Below are 19,222 nucleotides of genomic sequence, written 5' to 3' on the forward strand. Positions count from 1 at the left end.
CTGCTACTGTATATATCCTGCCGGAAGTGGTGTATTCTTTCCAGTCTGACACAGTCCAGAGCAGTAGCAAATCTCAATATAACATCTCTCCTCCACTACAAAGTTTCTGTCCATGGACAGCAGAGAGCACTATGTCAGTCTGCAAAGAATACACTTCCTTCAGAGCATACAGCAGCTGATCAGTACTGGATGACTTTGGTGCTGTTTTTTTTTAATAGAAGTCATTTACTTAACTTCGTAGCACAGTTGATTTAAAAATATATTTTTTTCCTCTGGAGTACCCCTTTAAGAAAGACCAAAAGGTCTTATTACATGCTGTCAGGTCACAGTTACTATGCAAACATGTCAATGCAAGGGAAAACACTGAGTTGTATAGAAAGTTCCTTGTATGATAACATAATACATAGAGAATGACCATTAAGGATGAGTTCTATAAAAAAAATTGAGCTTGTATCCATAGCAACTAACTGGGTTCTGTGACAACCCTACAAGTAAAAAAAAAGTGATATGTAATTATAGAGACATATGGTCTATGTTCCAAATAGGAATTGATAATTTTATAATTTGGCAAAAATTAAAATATTTAAGCAGCCCCGCTCAAGCAAGTGTCTTGTAAACAAGCTTTGTTGCTTTTTTTTCTTTCTTTTTTTTTTTCCAAATGTAATTTTTTTTGTGTTAATCTCTTTCTCGTTGTATCAGGATTTTTTTTTTCTGCTGAAACCCAATGAAACACTATGTTTTCACCAAAAAAAAAAGAAAAGAAAAAGAAATAAGCACATTACCTAAGGGAAATGCTGTGGAACAAACCTCAAAGTGACTTTAATCTTTATGGAGAATAATAAAGATCAGACAAATTACTCATAGCATGTACACAGTATCAGTGTCTCAAAGAGAATCTTTTTTCTGGTTCAGATGAACACAGTGTAGAAAACTTCTAAAAACAATAGAAAATGTAAAAAAAAAAAAATCAAATCAAATACAGGGGTATGTAGTTATATGACATACCTGCCCCAGACAAAAAAAATGGCAAGTACAATAAATATTATATTTGAATTAACTTTTTTCTGTTCCTTGTTTTTCCTATTCAAGTAATTTTATAAGCCAATTCCGATCACAATAATTCAGCTGTGCATGTATTCTGTCTTCCGACATCATGGAGGAACACAGGACGTGTTTTGGCCCAACCAGCTTTCATTGATAAAATACGTCCTGGTGTTTATCAATGAGGTTGCAATGAGGAATACAAGAATACTTGAAAAAATTGCGGCGATCTGCAGGGATGATTGACAGGCTAAGAGGCTTCTAAGAGGAAGAGAGCCTTGACTAGTTATAGCCCAGATGATTAGTTCTGGTCTCTCTCCCTGCACTGGAGTAAAACATTTTCTTCTACATACCCCCGAGGAGGACAGCACACAAAGCATGGTATGAGAACGCTTTAGCAGCTTTATTAGGAGGTGATAACAGCATTATATGTATTATAGCTGTGACTCACAACTCTCAGCACTGGAGCCTCGCTGCGATGCTGAGAGTTAACCCTATAGATACTGTGGTCAGCACGACCGCAGCATCTATAGGGCTTCTGACAGAGAATTCTCCCTCTACAGAGGGAGAATTCTCTGTCCGGTGTCCATCGGGGCTCTGCGAAGCCTCAGGCTTCCGGCTTCCTGGTTACAAAGGCTGGCGGGGGGAGGGAGGAAGGTAAGGCAGGGCGCACGGAAGGCGCGCGGCTGTGAGCTCTGCCCCCTCCCCTCTCTCCCCTGCCGCTGTCACAAGATTGTGACAGCAGCAGGGGACAGAGGAGAGGGGGCAGACATAGGGACATCAGCTTATGATCTCATAAGCTGTTGTCCAAAAATGACCTAGTATTTTAAGTTTCTCCTAGTACTAAAGGTAAAGATAATCGGTGCTTAGTTTATAACCCAACACAAGATTATTGGTAGCCAAACTTAATTAATCATGTGGTAGAGAAGAGCAGGGCTTAGCATACCCCTGGCGGTGGTGTCAATCATTATGTATCTGACAGCTTGTGAATGCCAGGTGAAGTAACAGTGAAAGTGTGAAGGGCGAACAACACAAGCCCCAGTAGTGCCAATTATTGGGAAATAGACAGATGAGTAGATGCCAGGTGAAGTAGTCAGTAGTCACTGGAGAAAAGAAAGGAGGGAGTGGAGAAAAGCAGCATTTGTGTCAGTCATTAAAAGTATTGTCAATAGGTGACAGGTCAGATGGTGGAGATGAGGGCAGAGAACAATAGTAAGCAGATCCCTGCATCACGTGTGAATCTGGAGCTTTTGCCAATTTCCATTTTCAAAAAATTCTGAAAATAAGCCATTTGTCATAATAACACTAGATACAGCCATGCTTGTTCATGAGACGATATGTGATCATCCCAAAATCTGTAATCATGCTTTAGTTAGGTGACAAAACTTCACATATACAGGAGCCAAGAAGTAAGGTAATCATATTCAGCTCTGAGGATTGCCAAGAGCATAAAGTGTTGATAAGAGGTAGGACTTCTACTGTGTTATAACTGTGTACATCTTCACGTTGCTAAATAAATTCTATGCTATGGATGCCAGGATAGATTTACATATATGGAGCCAAATGTTTCAGCTCATGGTGCATATGGGAAATTGTACTTTAATTTTAAAGTGAACATGTTACTTCTGGTAACTTTTCAATATAAGCTGCTATGTATCTACATGAGAAGCAGCACCATTTTTGGTCATTATATAACTTAAAGTGATACTGTTACCCCCCCCCCCCCCCCCTTCCTTATTCTCGCTTCATATCATTGGTGGACAGTTTTACCTAGGCAGGGCTTCAAGGCAGTTGGGCCTACTGTGAAGCCCCACCTAGGTGACACTGTCCACTTATAAAATGAAGCAATTTTAGAGCACAAAGATGACACAGACACGTGAGGGATAAGAGGGACTGTATTGCTTTAAATATAAAATTCTTCATCCATTTTCCTCTCTAAAGGTTCCATCCTTAACTTTGTAGTTGGTAGAGACATTATGACGCCTCCTCTATACTGCACACACAGAAGGAGAGATCCTGCACTTATCTGTCACTATACACACCCTAATAAGTAGCAGCAACATGGAGGACAATATTAAGCAGTACTGAGTAACCTAAGCTGGGATTTAGGATCATCACCGCTCCCCTCTCCATAGACTAGGCAGCACATAACCTGACCATCACAGAGCTCTTGGTCCATCTTAAAAATAAAAAATGGACTTGAACTGTTTTCTCCAGAGTAAATAAAAGTTTAATGGAGAAGTTGAAAAGCTAGATAAAAAGAGAAAGATACATTTTTTCTCTGATAAGATATATTACAAAGTTTCTTACATTCATTTGTACCATTTATGCAAAGTTTGTTGGAACAATAGTGACCATTTCAGTGTCATTTCAGAAATATCTTGATGTCATGAAATTGTACATCCATTTTAATCCTTAGAGGGCCGGGCCAATTTGCATTTTTGCACTTTTGTTTTTTTTCCTCCTTGTGTTTAAAAGGCCATAGCACTTTTTTCACCTAGAAACCCAATGAGCCCTTATTTTTTGCGCCACTAATTGTACTTTGCAATGACAGGCTGAATTTTTTCATAAAGTACACTGCATAACCAGGAAAAAAAACACATTTTTTTTGGTGGTTTTGGAAGTGGGGGGGTATTTGTTTTTACGCCATTCACCCTAAGGTAAAACTGACTTGTTATGCATGTTACTCAAGTCGTTACGATTACAACGATATGTAACATGTATAACTTTTATTTTATGTGATGGCTTGTAAAAAATTCAAACCATTGATAACAAATGTATGTTCCTTAAAATTGCTCTATTCCCATGCTTATAATGCTTTTATCCTTTGGTCTATGGGGCTGTGTGAGGTGTCATTTTTTGCGCCATGATGTGTACTTTCTATTGATACCATGATTGCGTATATGCGACTTTTTAATCGCTTTTAATTAAAATTTTTCTGCATTTGATGCGACCAAAAATGCACAATTTTGCAATTTTGATTTTTTTGTGCTTACGCCGTTTACCGTGCGAGATCAGGAATGTGATAAATTAATATTTCGGGCGATTACGCACACGGCAATACCAAACATGTTTGTTTATTTATTTATTTTTATTTATAACATGGGAAAAGGGGGGTGATTCAAACTTTTATTAGGGGAGGGGGCTTTTCATTAATAACACTTATTTTTATTTATTTTTTACACATATACTAGAAGTCTCCCTGGGGTTAGGGTTATTTCCCCTGGGGTTAGGGTTATTCCCCCTGGGGTTAGGGTTATTCCCCCTGAGGTTAGGGTTATTTCCCCTAGGGTTAGGGTTATTTCCCCTGGGGGACTTCTAGTATATGCACACTGATCTCTCATTGAGATCTATGCAGTTTAGTTATACTGCATAGATCAATAAGATAAGCACTGGATTGCTTTCGGCTGCTGCAGCCGAAAGCAGTCGAGTGCTGAGTCGGCATCAGCGCCATTACGGGGCAGACCTTGGTCGGTGCCAGATGTAAGGATCGCCCCTCCGTGACTATGTCGCAGGGGGGGCGATCCAACCCACTAGACACCAGGGAACTGCTGCAATAAAGTCTTCAGATGCAGCTGTCAACTTTCATCTGACGACTTAATTAACAGGCACGGCAATCGGACCGCGGTCCCGGGCTACAAGCGGCACCCGGGACTGCGGCGCCTTAAAGCTGAAGTCCCCTAGGCGACCGCTGGACGTACGGGTACGCCCAGGGTCGTCTAGAGGTTAAATATAGCTGTAAAATATGCTATTTAAAATATTTAAAGAAGCACTCCATTTTTTTTTTATATCTGCTCCCCAGCTGTAAGCTGGCAGGGACTCTTACTACTTTACTTTGCTACTATAACCTATGCTTCTTTAAGAGTAAGCAGGTGACATATTCAGCTGATAATTAATAGGTGAGATATTATTTATAAATGTATATGGAATGACACTATGTAAAAAAATTTTTTTTTTTTTTTAAATTGGATAATATTAATATAAACTTCAGTCCTTATTGAGGCTCTTTTCTAAAGTTCACCTCAGATTGAATGTATTGATATAAAATAACTATAAACATAATAAAGATTATCTAATATTTTCCTACCAAGCTAATTAATCCCATCAGGCACATCAGGCATCATGAGCCAGCAGCCTGTGACATACGAAAACTCAAGTAGAAGGAACATTGCCAGGGAATCGTGGCCTGCAGTGGACATATGGCTCCAGATGCACCAAACTCCTGGAGAGCCAGATGGGCTTACAGTATGATAATAACCCTCCTGTGGGCATTAAAAGGTTAATCATTTTAACACTCAATAGAAAAGTCCAAAAATATTAAAATATTGCATATCCACAAATGTGACTCTATATTTATAGCTATAGCGTACATGGATTTACGCTGCCCTAATACCTCCGATGGGTTCTCACTGTGACTTCTAGGTTCTGTCATTCAACGTTAATGGGAATTTGCCCTTGATAATCAGGATAGATAGGGTTATCTGCTGATTGAGTGACAGTGAGTGGGCTACAGGGATGAGCTGATATCCATCCGTAATTATATAAACTGCTAACACTGACACCTACAGCATAGCTGATTGATAGTTTGCTCTTTTTCACTCATCTAAACAGGACGTTTGTGAGAACAAATGCTAATATACTTCAAGGATTATGGAAGATAAAGACGAATTTAATCCATCTACGTGGCAATCTGTCTTCAGTCTGACTCACGATAGTTTATTAAAGACAGTTCCACATATTATTTGTATCATAAGTCTGAAATGGTCAATATTTCCCATAGACTTTACAATAAATCATAGTGTGCATTTGTTATATCATTTTCCTCCCGTATGTTTCTACCTAATATTCCCCTGGAATGAATTATTTTGATGAAAGGTTGCCTGCAATTTCCAGTGTTTATTTTCAAGGGTTTTTAACCTTTAGACATATTGCATTATTTAACATGAGTGGTCATAAGACATGGAATAGAGGAAAGGCATTGTATACAGAACCTTCTCGCACAATGATAACCCATTCTGTGATGTCCTTGTATTATCGTAAACCTGTTTATTTAGATACTCTCTTTATATCTTATTTTAGTTGAGAGATTTATTTTATACTAATGCTTCTTGTTATTGCCGGTGATGTTATTAAAGGGGAACTCTGGGCAACCTTGTTAAAAAAAAAAAAAACTTCCAACAGTGCAAGGTTCTTACTAGAGATGAGCGCAACTAGAGCATACACGAATCAGAGCCCTTGGAATTTGAGTACCAGTGGCTGACAAAGTTGGATGCAGTCCTAGGGAGTGCTAGAAAATACGGACACTTAACTTTTAGTGCCCTATTACACACAGATGTATGACAGATTTGAAGCCAAAGCCAGGAGTAGATTTGAAAAGATGAGAAATCTCAGTCCTTCCTTTATGACCTGCTTCCTGTTTATTTTCTGTTCCTGGCTTTGGCTTCAAAAATCTGTCAGATAATCTGTAATTTTTAAAAAATTTTAAATCAGGGATTTACCAGCTGTCTGGAATCCCTAGCGGCCAGTTGTTGCAATACAGGGTGCTAAGCTTTGTTCCAGCTATAAATGACACTATTTCAGGAAAAATTGCAGAATAAACGTTAGAAAGATGTACAAAAATCCTGTGAATGCTTAAACTGAGAATTGTAATGTAAAGCTTATATTATTCTGTAAATATACCACTCCTTAATACATCCCATGCTAAAACTGTCTTTATCCACCAACCCACCCCACCAAACCGCTAGTACCATGTGTTTCATGAGAGTAAATCCTTACCAGTCATATCTTTTAAAATGTGCCTGGTGCATTGGTTAGAGCAAAAAATTATCTTTTAGGGTATAAACCCACACACCGTATACGCAGCAAAAACGCAGCAAATACGCAGCAGATGTGATGGTGAAGATTTGATGCTGTGTTCAGTTATTTAGATCTAATCTGCTGCGTATTTGCTGCGTATTTGTTGCGTATTTGCTGCGTATTTGCTGCGTATCGCAGTAGTAAATACGCTGCATATACGGTGTGTGGGTTTGTACCCTTAATCTGCAGCGTTGTGTCATACTGGCGTAGCCTAGAGTGTCTGTGCCCCAGATCTGCGACGCCTCTCCTTCCTTCCTCCCTGCCCTAATCATTAGGAACACCCCCAGACAGGATTTCTCCTATTCATCACTTGTCTAAACTGCACCTGGGTTGTAGCGACACAAGCAATGAATAGAAACTAGAGATGAGCGAACCTGGAGCATGCTCGAGTTGATCCAAACCCAAACTTTCGGCATTGGATTAGCGGTGGCTGCAGAACTTGGATAAAGCCCTAAGGCTATGTGGAAATCATGGATATAGTCATTGGCTGTATCCATGTTTTCCAGACAACCTTAGAGCTTTATCCAAGATCAGCAGCCCCCGCTAATCAAATACCGAACGTTCAGGTTCTGATCGACTAGAACCCGTACCCGGTTCGCTCATCTCTAGATAGAAACCTACCTGGGGGTGTTCCTAATGATGAGGAGGGTGGGGAGGAAGAAAGGGGAGGTGTCACAGACCTGGGGCACAGACACTCTAGGCCACACCAGTATGACACAGCGCTTAAGATTAAAAGATTATTTTTTGCTCTAACCAAGGCACCAGGCACATTTTAAAAGACACGACCGGTAAGGATTTACTCTCATCTAACGGATGGTCTTAGCGGTTTGGTGGGGTGGGATGGTGGATACAAAGCCGCTTTAAAGTGCAAAGATCTGAGCTCATAAGTTTTTTCTTCATGTATAGTACGTTATATACATATCTGTCTCCCGCAGTTAGGCAGGAGTTCTCAAATGCTTTATCAAAGTAATCACAAGATTTACGGTAAAAACTTTATTACTTTTGTAAAACTGGAAAGCCCCTTTAATATGTATATATATATATATATATATATATATATATATATATATATATATTTCTTGCTAACATATGTCAGGAACTGCAGTCAACGGAATGATCTAAATAGAGAATAAGATAACCTCTGCAGTTAACCATTGGAGACTGGTGACAATCTATAGGCTGATGTTGAAGGAGAAGCCTGCAGGGAAACTGAAGATGTTCTCGCATGACCTGCTTGCATTATATTCAACTTGCCTTGCATCCAGTTCCTACATTATATATTCAAGGGATAGTTTCCTCCATTAACATAAAGTATACATGTCAAGAAAAGGCACCCAGGAAGTTAATATTTTATATTTGTACAATATATTGTGTTGACTGGATTGAATAATTTTTTTGTGGTCAGATATGCTGTGTATTCCTTCATTTATTTAACGCTAGAATGAACAGTATAGCAAGAGCTTATGGATGACTGTAGCTGAAGTAAATCATTTATCTTTCTTTAAAGGGAATGTGTCATGGCATATAATCTATTGTTTAAATCACATTTTTACGTGATTTATATTCGTTAATGTTTTTTCCACGGCAAATGTTTAAAAAAAAACCAAAAACTAACTGAAATTATAAATCCGTAGATCCGTATTAGCAACAGTCTATTACATAAAAAAACGTGGTCAAATCACTGGTTATATGTTCTATACGATATCACCTTCTCTTGTAACACTTTCTTCATTGATATCGTGTCGCTCTATTGAGAGAAATACTCACAGACACATACTCACAAAGCTTCATCTTGTTGCCATTTATTTCAAGGTATATTGCAGCATTATGCTCACAGACTGATACATGCTCGCTACACACTCCGAACACTCCGGCCTCCCGCCGCGACGTTTCAGAGGAGGGGAGTCCTCCTTCCTCATGCCTGAGTCCCATCCTCCGAAATGTTGCGGCGTAGGATTATGTGTAGGAGAACAAAGAATTTAAGGGTTAGTGCCATCTCAACTAATATAGTTCAACCTTTAAGGCATAAAAAAAAACAAAAGGAGTAAGGGAACACTAATGATAAATAGCAATAAAGAGGAGTGCAAGCTACCTCAGAAAATGATAACAGAGAACAAAAAAAAGGAACAAGCCTGTGGAAAAAACGCTCGGCACAGCCAAAATGGATGTTCTTAGCGTTTTTTCCTCAGGCTTGTTCCTTTTTTTGTTTTCAAACCTTTAAGGCATATCAAGTTAAATATTTTCCCACACTTGCCTCCTTTTTCTCATATGCCGCCTCTTTTCATCCCCTTATTGACAGCTCAGTAATCAGGTCTGTGTGAGTCAGGACACTTCCTGGTGGGGGGTGGAGGGGGAAAAGACAGGGAAGGGAGGCAGATAGGTGATTGAAGCATATTACACAGTTATATAACTTTGTAATGTGCTTCAATTACTGGGAAAAAGTTTTTCATGGCACTTGTCCTTTAAGTCATCGACCACTGCTCTGCTGCTAACCCTTAGAGCAGTGATTTTCAACCAGTGTGCCGTGGCACATTAGTGTGCCGCGACACATGGTCGGGTGTGCCGCAGGGAAAGTTCCCCAAACTATGATGCCCCTGTGAAACAGGAAAAAACAATGAGGGAGAGAAACCTGGGGATGGGGGAGAGAAGTTTGGTGGAGAGAAGCACAGGAGAGAAGCATGGTTAAGAGAAGCACAGGAGAGAAGCAGGGGGGAGAAGTATGGTGGAGAGAAGCAGGGGGGAGAGAAGCACAGGAGAGAAGCAGGGGGGAGAAGTATGGGGGAGAGAAGCACAGGAGAGAAGCACAGGGGGGAGAAGTATGGTGGAGAGAAGCACAGGAGAGAAGCAGGGGGGAGAAGTATGGGGGAGAGAAGCTCAGGGGGAAGAAGTATGGCGGAGAGAAGCACAGGAGAGAAGCACAGGGGGGAGAAGAAAACAGGCCCAGGTTTCACACTGAGTGAGTATAACTACATTTAGAATCTATATTATTAACTATATGTATAATATGTACTGTTTTAGTGTCATTTTGTGCCATTTTGGTTGGTGGTGTGCCCCGGGATTTTTTAAGTATAAAAAGTGTGCCGCGGCTCAAAAAAGGTTGAAAATCACTGCCTTAGAGGACCAGGCCAATTTCAATTTTTGCTTTTTTCGTTTTTTCCTCCTTGTGCTTAACCCCTTAAGGACAGAGCCTGAAATGGCCTTAATGACAGAGACAAATTTTATGAATATGACCAGTGTCACTTTAGTCATTAATAACTTCGGGATGCTTTTACCTATCCGGCTGATTCTGAGATTGTTTTCTCGTGACATATTGTACTTTACATTTCTGGTAAATTGGAGTCGATACTCATAACAAATCTTTATGAAAAAAACCCAAATAATGTGAAAAAATGTGAAAAAATGCATTTTTCCAACTTTGAAACTTTTTTGCGTATACAGAAAGTGGTTATACCACATAAATTATATATTAAATAGCATTAGCAACATGTCTACTTTATGTTGGCGGCATTTATTAAACTATCTTTCATTTTTTTTAGACGATAGGAAGCTTAAAACATTAGCAGCAAATTTCCAAATTTTCAGTAAAATTTCAAAATCAGATATTTTTAGGGACCTGTTCAGGTTTAAAGTGTATTTGAGGGGCCTGTATGTTAGAAAGCCCCACAAAGCACCCCATTTCAGAAACTGCACCCCCCAAACTCTGCAAAAGCATATCCAGAAAGTGTTTTAACCCTTTAGGGGAGTCACAGAAATAAAAGCTAAGTGTGTAAGGAATTTGAAAATTTTAATTTTCTGTGCAGAGATTTTATTGTAATCCAATATTTTTCATAATTATAAACCTATTACCAGAGAAATGCACCCCAATAATTATTGCCCCGTTTCTGCAGTTTATAGAAATACCCCATATGTGGCCCTATTGCGCTATTTGACGCAACCACAAGCCTCAGATATAAGGGAGCGCCTAGTGAATTTCAACGCCTCCGTTATATTTGGTCATTTTTGACTGTACCACTTCAGGTTGGCAGAGGCTCTGGGGTGCCAAAACCTAAAAAACACCCCTAAAGTGACACCATTTAGAAAACTACACCCCTCAAGGAATGTAACAAGGGGTGCGGTGAGCATCTGGACCCCACAGGTGCTTCACAGATTTTCCGAACAATATGGCGTGAAAAAAGAAAAATTTATTTTTTACACTAAAACGTTGTTCTAGCCTTCAATTTTTCATTTTCTTAAAGGGATAAGAGGCAAAAAAAGACACAAAACGTGTAGCGCAGTTTCTCCTGAGTACAGAAATACCCCACATGTGGCGATAGAGTGCCAGGGGGGCACAGGACGAGCCTCCAAAGGGAAGGAGCGCCAATTGGCTTTTGGAAGCTGAATTTCACTGAAAAGGATTTCAAGGGCCATGTCGCATTTACAGAGCCCTCGTGCTGCCAAGACACTGGAAACCCCCCACAAGTGATTCCATTCTGGAAACTACACCCCTCAAGGAATCTAACAAGGGGTGCAGTGAGCATATGGACCCCACTGGTGACGGGCACAAATGTGGAACAATGTGACGTGAAAGGGAAAAATTTCATTTTTTCACTTTCATGGCACAAATGTGCCCGTCATCAAGGGGTCCATATCCTCACTGCACCCCTTGTTAGATTCCTTGAGGGGTGTAGTTTCCAGAATGGGGTCACTTGTGGGGGGTTTCCAGTGTTTTGGCAGCACAAGACTACACGGATTATGGGGCGCAGGTCCAACTTGAGATCGAGACTCTCAAGTTGCTCTCGATCTCAAGTTGGACCTGCGCCCCATAATCCGTGTAGTCTGGAGTTGGAGGTTGTTTGCATCATTGTTTCCTGTTGGATATCGGGAGTGGCTGCGGTCCTTGATATATACGCTGCAGAGTGTTGTGCCTCCCTTTGCACAACCACATCAGGTGAGGGTTGCCGTGCACCCCTATCCCTTTTTCACCTTGCCCTTCTGATCCTCGCCATGGAGCGCTGTCGCCTTTTGTTTTTTCTTGGCAGCACAAGGGCTCTGTAAATGAGACATGGCGTTCATCATCCATTCTAGCCAAATCCAACCTCCAAAATCCAAATGGCGCTCCTTCCCTTCGGAGGCTTGCCCTGCGCCCACATGGCGCTTTATGTCCACATGTGGGGTATTTACGGACTCGGGGGAAATTGCTCTACACATATTGTGTGTTTTTTTCTCTTTTAACCCCTTGTGAAAATGATAAATTCAAGGCTAAACCAACATTATAGTGTAAAAAATGTAATATTTCATTTTCACGCCACATTGTTCCACATTTGTGCCCGTCACCAGTGGGGTCCATATGCTCACTACACCCCTTGTTACATTCCTTGAGGGGTGTAGTTTCCATAATGGGGTCACTTGTGGGGGGTTTCAACTGTCTTGGCAACACAGGGGCCTTTTGAATGCAACATGGCCCCTCGAAATCCATTCCATCCAAATCCAGCCTTCAAAAACCAAATGGCGCTTCTTCCCTTTGGAGGCTTACCCTGCACCCGCATGGCGCTTTATGTCCACATGTGGGGTATTTCCGTACTCAGGGGAAATTGCTCTACACATTAAATGTTTTTTTTTATCTTTTAACCCCTTGTGAAAATGAAAAAACATGACAAGATTAATGATTTAGAGTAAAAATTTTACAAAAATTACACTAAATGTTGGTCTAGCCTTGATTTTTTTCCATTTCCACAAGGGGTTAAAAAAGAAAATGAACACAAAACGTGTAGGGTAGTGTCCCCTGAGTACGAAAATACCCCACATGTGGGCATAATGTGCCATATGGGCACAGGGCAAGTCACCAAAGGGACAGAGCGCCATTTAGAGGCTGGAATGGAGGATGGAGGCCATGTCGCAATTACAAAGCTCCTGTGCTGCCAGGACAGTAGAAACCCCCGACAAGTGACCCCATTCTGGAAACTACACCCCATAAGGAATCTAACAAGGGGTGCAGTGAGCATATGGACCCCACTGGTGACGGGCACTTACGTAGAACATGTGCCGAGAAAATAAAAAATACAATTTTTTTCATTTTCACGTCCCAAATGTGGCCGTCACCAGGGGGCCATATCCCCGCTGCCCCCCTTGTTAGATTCCTTATGGGGTGTAGTTTCCAGAATGGGGTCACTTGTGGGGGGTTTCTACTGTCCTGGCCGCACAGAGGCTTTGTAATTGCATCATGGCATCCTCTAATGGGAATGGCGGCCATACCTACTTAGCTGGGGAAAAGGGACAATTCTAATTTATTTGGGGGTATTAGGGCAATTATTAGTTTATAAGGTTGGAAATGACAGGTGTCCATCAAACTCAACCTGTGTTGATCCAGAGGAAGGCAAAAAACCCTCGTAATGCAGACGACAGTAGCCTCATCACAGGGGAAAAATTCCTTCCTGACTCCATAATGGCGATCAGAATAATCCCTGGATCAACGTGACCCCTGAAATAGGAATAAGGGACAGAATTTAGATAATGTAGAACCCCAGTGACGTGTGGTGCGCCTTGAAGCGATCCAGTATGCAGAGGCCGGGGTGATCAGGACAGGCGTCACACTGGAAATGGTGTCCTTCCTGATCCCCCTGTTACGCCACACTCTGCACTTCTTCTGGGGTCTCCCTTTCTCCAGTGTGGGGGACGTCACCTGGAAAATGTTGTCCTGGTGCGATACGGGGTCCTTCATATCCAGAAGCGCTGGGGCCGCTCCATGGCTGCTAAATATTAGGGCCCTATTACTACTTCTGATATGTTCGGATCGTGCCGCAAGCTACAGTAGCTCGGGCAGCGAGGGACCGGAAGAGGGGGTGCTGGTATAAAAGTTATCCCCGTACAGGTGGTGAGCTTTATCCAGCAGTGGGAAGATCAGTTCCCGGACGATCTCCCCACTAACTCGGAGGATGGGGGGGGAGGGGGCATCTGGGGGCTGGATTCGAGTGTCCCTTCCTTCATACACTCTAAGGGTACGTGCACACTGCGGAATCGCAACAGATAACCCTTCGTGCATTCCGCAGCTGGCACCCACCGGCGGACTGATGCAGGCGCACGTCTCCACACGTGTCATAGACTCCATTCTATGCACGGGCGGATTCCGCTCTCCGTCCAATGTGTTCATTCTTTGGATGGACGACGGATTCCGCCCGTGCATAGAATGGAGTCTATGACACGGGTAGAGACATGCGCCTCCATCAGTCCGCCGGTGGGTGCCAGCTGCGGAATGCACAAAGGGTTATCCTTCGCCATTCCGCAGTGTGCACGTACCCTAAATCTGTAAGTGTACCCAGAGGTACGCTCACACAGTTTGTAGAATTTCACACCATGCCGTCATCTCTTATTGGGACGGTTCTGGCGGAAAAGACGTGTCTGGGGGGCAGCGTACGCTATGCTACCCCCCAGACATGTCACTGGATGATGAGGATGATGAGGATGAATGGAGGAAAGAAGGATCCCCCCATTCATCCTCACTGGCTGTTTCGGTGTCGGAGGCAATAATAGCGTATCCCTCTGACGCCGAAAACACCCTGGGGGTCATCTTTATACGGGGATTGGTATATGGGGTATGTAGTGGTGTAGTGTCAAACTTTATTCAATGTAGTGTGGTGTAATGTAGTGTTTTTTACGTGTTTTTTTACAGTAAGTATAAAAAAAAACCTACGCCAACAAAGGAGTTGCTGCTAAATGCCGCACTTATGTGCGGCACTTATAAGCAGACCGTGGCAGTAGGATATAGAAAAAAAACACCCTACGCCAAAAAGGAGGAGTTGCTGATTAGCAGCGCACTTTCGTGCGATGCTGATCAACACTCAGCGGCGATAGGGTGCGGAAAATAGAAAAAAAAAAATTTGAAAAAAAAAAAAAAAAAAAATTCTACATTCTGAATATCCCTGTAGCTGCTGATAAGTGTATTACACATATCAGCCGCTAGGGGGCAGCAGAGCGCAAAATACGGAAAGAGCCGACGCTGGAGCCGAAAATAGCCGAGAGAAGCCGAACGTGACGTCACGGAAGAAGCCGAAGACCCGAACGAAGACGAGAACGCCGCGAACCCGGAAGACGCCGATCAGGAGCCCGGGACAGGTGAGTAATGTACAAATACCTGCTCTGGACCCCTCGGCTACCTAGCTGAGGGGTCCAGGGCAGGTATTTACTATTTTGTGGGACTCTGATCGCCGTGCCACCGGCCCGATCGCCGTGAACGGCCGGCCGGCCGTTCACGGCGATCGGGCCGGTGGCACGGCGATCACCATTACTTTTTACAGTAATGGCGGTCGGTGCCGTCCTCGGACAGCACCGACCGCCATTTTTTTTCCGGGTCATCGGGTCGCCGATGACCCGGAAAGGTTCCGATCGCCGCTATTGGCTGATCTGAATTGATCAGCCAATAGCGGCGATCGTAAGCACGGGGGGTGTTAACCACCCCCCGTGCCGTGAAGCTAAGATGGCCTGCTATGATTTATAGCAGGCCATCTTCCCCGACCGCTGTGTGTGAACACGCAGCGATCGGGGAAACATCGGGCGTAAATTTACGCCCTGATGCGCCAAGTACCAGGGCGCGAGGGCGTAAGTTTACGCCCGATGTCGTTAAGGGGTTAAAAGGCCATAGCACTTGCATTTTTCCACTTAGAAACCCAGATGAGCCCTTATTTTTTGCGCTACTAATTGTACTTTGCAATGACAGGCTGAATTCTTGCATAAAGTACACTGAAAAAGCAGGAAAAAATTCAATGTGTGGTGAAATTGAACGCTTTTTGTTTATTTGGGGGGTATGTCTTTTTATGCCATTCGCCCTGGGGTAAAACTGACTTGTTATATATGTTCCTCAAGCGGTTATGATTACAACGATATGTAACATGTATAACTTTTTTTTTATCTGATGGCTTGTAATAAATTTAAACCATTGTTAACAAAAATATGTTCCTTAAAATCGCTCTATTCCCAGGCTTATAGCGCTTTTATCCTTTGATCTATGGGGCTGAGTGAGGTGTCATTTTTTTGCGCCATGATGTGATCTTTCTATCGGTGCCTTGATTGCGCATATGTGACTTTTTGATCACTTTTTATTACAATTTTTCTGGATTTGATGCGACCAAACATGCACAATTTTGCACTTTGGGATTTTTTTGCGCTTACGCCGTTTACCGTGAGAGATCAGGAATGTGATTAATTAATAGTTCGGTTGTTTACGCATGCAGCGATACCAAACATGTTTATTTATTTATTTTTATTTAAAACATGGGAAAAGGGGGGTGATTCAAACTTTTATTAGGGGAGGGGGCTTTTTACTAATAACAAAACATTTTTTTTTTTTTCTTTTACACTTATACTAGAAGCCCCCCTGGGGTTAGGGTTATTCCCCCTGGGGGACTTCTAGTATAAGTTCACTGATCTCTCATTGAGATCTTTTCTGTATACTTATACAGCATAGATCAATGAGATCGGCACTCGTTTACTTTCGGCTGCTGCAGCCGACAGAGTCCGAGTGCCAAGCCGGGATCAGCGTAATTTTGGAGCAGACACCCGGCCGGTACAGACGTGTGGTCCTCCGTCCCGGAGGAGCGATCCACCCCACTAGACACCAGGGAAGTGCTGCATATGGTAATCGGATGCAGCGGTCAACTTTGACAGCTGCATCCGATTACTGAATTAGCGGGCACGGCAATGAGACCGTGCCCGCTAATAGCCGCAGCCCCGGGCTACATGCAGCACCCGGGACCGCGGCGGCTCAGAGCGCGGCCGCGCGGCCTTGCCCTGAACACCCGTAGGCGGCCCAGGGTGTACGGGTACGCCCAGGGCCACCTAGGGGTTAAAGCAGTGGTCTGGCTTGAACATATATATATATATATATATATATATATATATATATATATTTAGATGTTTTATACTGTGCATATTTACTATGGGCGAGATTTATCAAACATGGTGTAAAGTGAAACTGGCTCAGTTGCCCCTAGCAACCAATCAGATTCCACCTTTCATTCCTCACAGACTCTGATCGGTTGCTAGGGGCAGCTGATCCAGTTTCACTTTACACCATGTTTGATAAATCTTCCCCTATATCTCTATACATCTACACTATATGTATGTGTATATACTGTACATATTAGTCCAACCACCACTTTTAGACCAGATTAGTGGTCGGGAAGACTTTTAAATAGAAGTAAATTACAAATCTATATAATTTTCTGACACCTGTTGATTTAAAAGAAATAGATTTTCACTGGACAACCCCTTTAACTATATCAGATGGGAATACCCCTTTAAGGGAGCTTGGGATTCTCAATGAAGTGCATCTGCTTAGGCAGACATCCAACCATGCCAACCCTCCAGCAATCTTTTCTAGAATATTTAAGGTTTATATTTATATATAGATGTAGTATATTCATGGATATGGGAATCTGTACTAGGCATTTAACCCCTGCAATCTGCACCCTGCTGCTTTGACAATTTTTTCTTTTTAAAGATTTTAAGCTTTAACTCTGGCCAAATATTCACATGAACGGAAAGGTCAGTTTGTCCGCTGAGATGAATAAGAAATAACCTGTGCTGCTTTCATTTGTGGTTCATGGCAGATGGAAATCTCTTAGTTTTTATCCTCTATGCTGTGAGATGACAGAGAATTGCACGTCCTAGGGAAACCATCAATGTCATGCCTCCAATAGCATACGCAGCTATTTTCCTCTGCTCTTAATGAATGGCACAGGCTTTATGGAGTGTTCCTCCAGGAGCGCATCCAGTAAATAGAGAAGATAGAAATGATTCACCTGGTTGGCATTTTAGAGAATCAACAGAGAAAAAAAAATCACTTATTAATGGACATGTCAGAAACGCCAGGCTCAAATTTCTTGGCAAATAAGAATGATTTGTGCCTTAAAAATGAATGTTGAGAGGATGTTATAATATTGTCTTATCTCTAAATATGAATAAATCAGCCTGTATATTTCTTCCCATCATGTCAGGTTATATTCTATTACATAGTAGGCAGTGCTGTAGTTTACAGGGTCTGCAGGTTTAGGCCATGTTCACATGGCATAAGAGACCGGCCGTTCTCTGGTCTCTGAAAAGATCATCCCGGCCGGTACTGCAGTGTCGGCCGGATGATCTTTCAAGCCGCAGAGTTCTGATGCGGGCGCATCTGTGCACGCCCGCATCAGAACACTCCACAGCACACTAAGAAGCTTGCGGCCACAGCCGCTCGCTTCATAGTGTGCACTGACATGGACATGAAATAGCAGCTGCAGAAAACTGACATGTCAGTTCTTTGTGGCTCCAAGAGGGATCCCCGCCAGAGCATATACTATGTGTATAAGCTCCGGCCGGTATTCCATACACAACAAGGCAACATATTTTTTCGTATTAACCACAGGTGTTGTTGCAATCGGCAACAACAGCCATAGAAATACAAAAAAATGCATTGTGTGAGCATAGCCTTAAGGGAGTAAATACTTTATTACAGATGTAGTTTTACTTCATTAAAGGCTATTCATACTTACATAGTTCAATAGTTACAGGGGCTTACAAAAGTATTCACCACCCCCTTGGCACATTACAGCCTGTTTTTTTAAATCTGAATTGTGTGTGATGCACAAAACAGTCTACGCTGGTGAAGTGAAAATAGAAAAATATGTTTAACATTTTTGGGGGAAATAAATAAAAATAAACTAGTGCATATGCATTCACCCATTTTGCTGTGAAGCCCCTAAAAAGTTAAGCAAGAGGCACCTCAAACCAAACAAAACCATGAAGACCAAGGAGATCTCTAAACAAGTCAGGGACAAAGTTATTGAGAGGTACAATTCAGTGTTGGGTTATAAAAAAAAAACAATTCTGATGATCCCCCGCAGCACAATCAAATTCCTTATCATCAAATGGAAAGAACATGGTACCACAACAAACCTGCCAAGAGAGACCACTCACCAAAACTCTCAGCCCGAGCAAGGAGGGCACAGAGACCAAGGGTAACCCTGACAGAGCTTACAGTGTAACATGATAGTTAACTCCTGCATAATACTTGGGCTGGCTGTGTAGAAAATAACAGTTAATGCCAAAAAAGTAGTGCTAAATCTTTTATAGGAGAGAACCCAGCAAAATCGACATTTAGGCCCAGAGTTATTGAAGGATGTAAAATTTAGACTGGTGTAAACTGCCCACAGCAACCAATCACAGCTCAGCTTTCAGCTCTGGTAAAATGTAACAGGAGCTGTAATTGGTTACTGTGGGCAGTTTGCACCAGTCTAAATTTTACACCCTTTGATAAATCTTCCCCTTAGTGCCCACTGATGAACTTGAGACACGGCAGAGACACATGGGTTCTGGG

The sequence above is a fragment of the Dendropsophus ebraccatus genome, chromosome 5, assembly GCF_027789765.1.
Source record: "Dendropsophus ebraccatus isolate aDenEbr1 chromosome 5, aDenEbr1.pat, whole genome shotgun sequence".
Taxonomy (NCBI): Eukaryota; Metazoa; Chordata; class Amphibia; order Anura; family Hylidae; genus Dendropsophus; species Dendropsophus ebraccatus.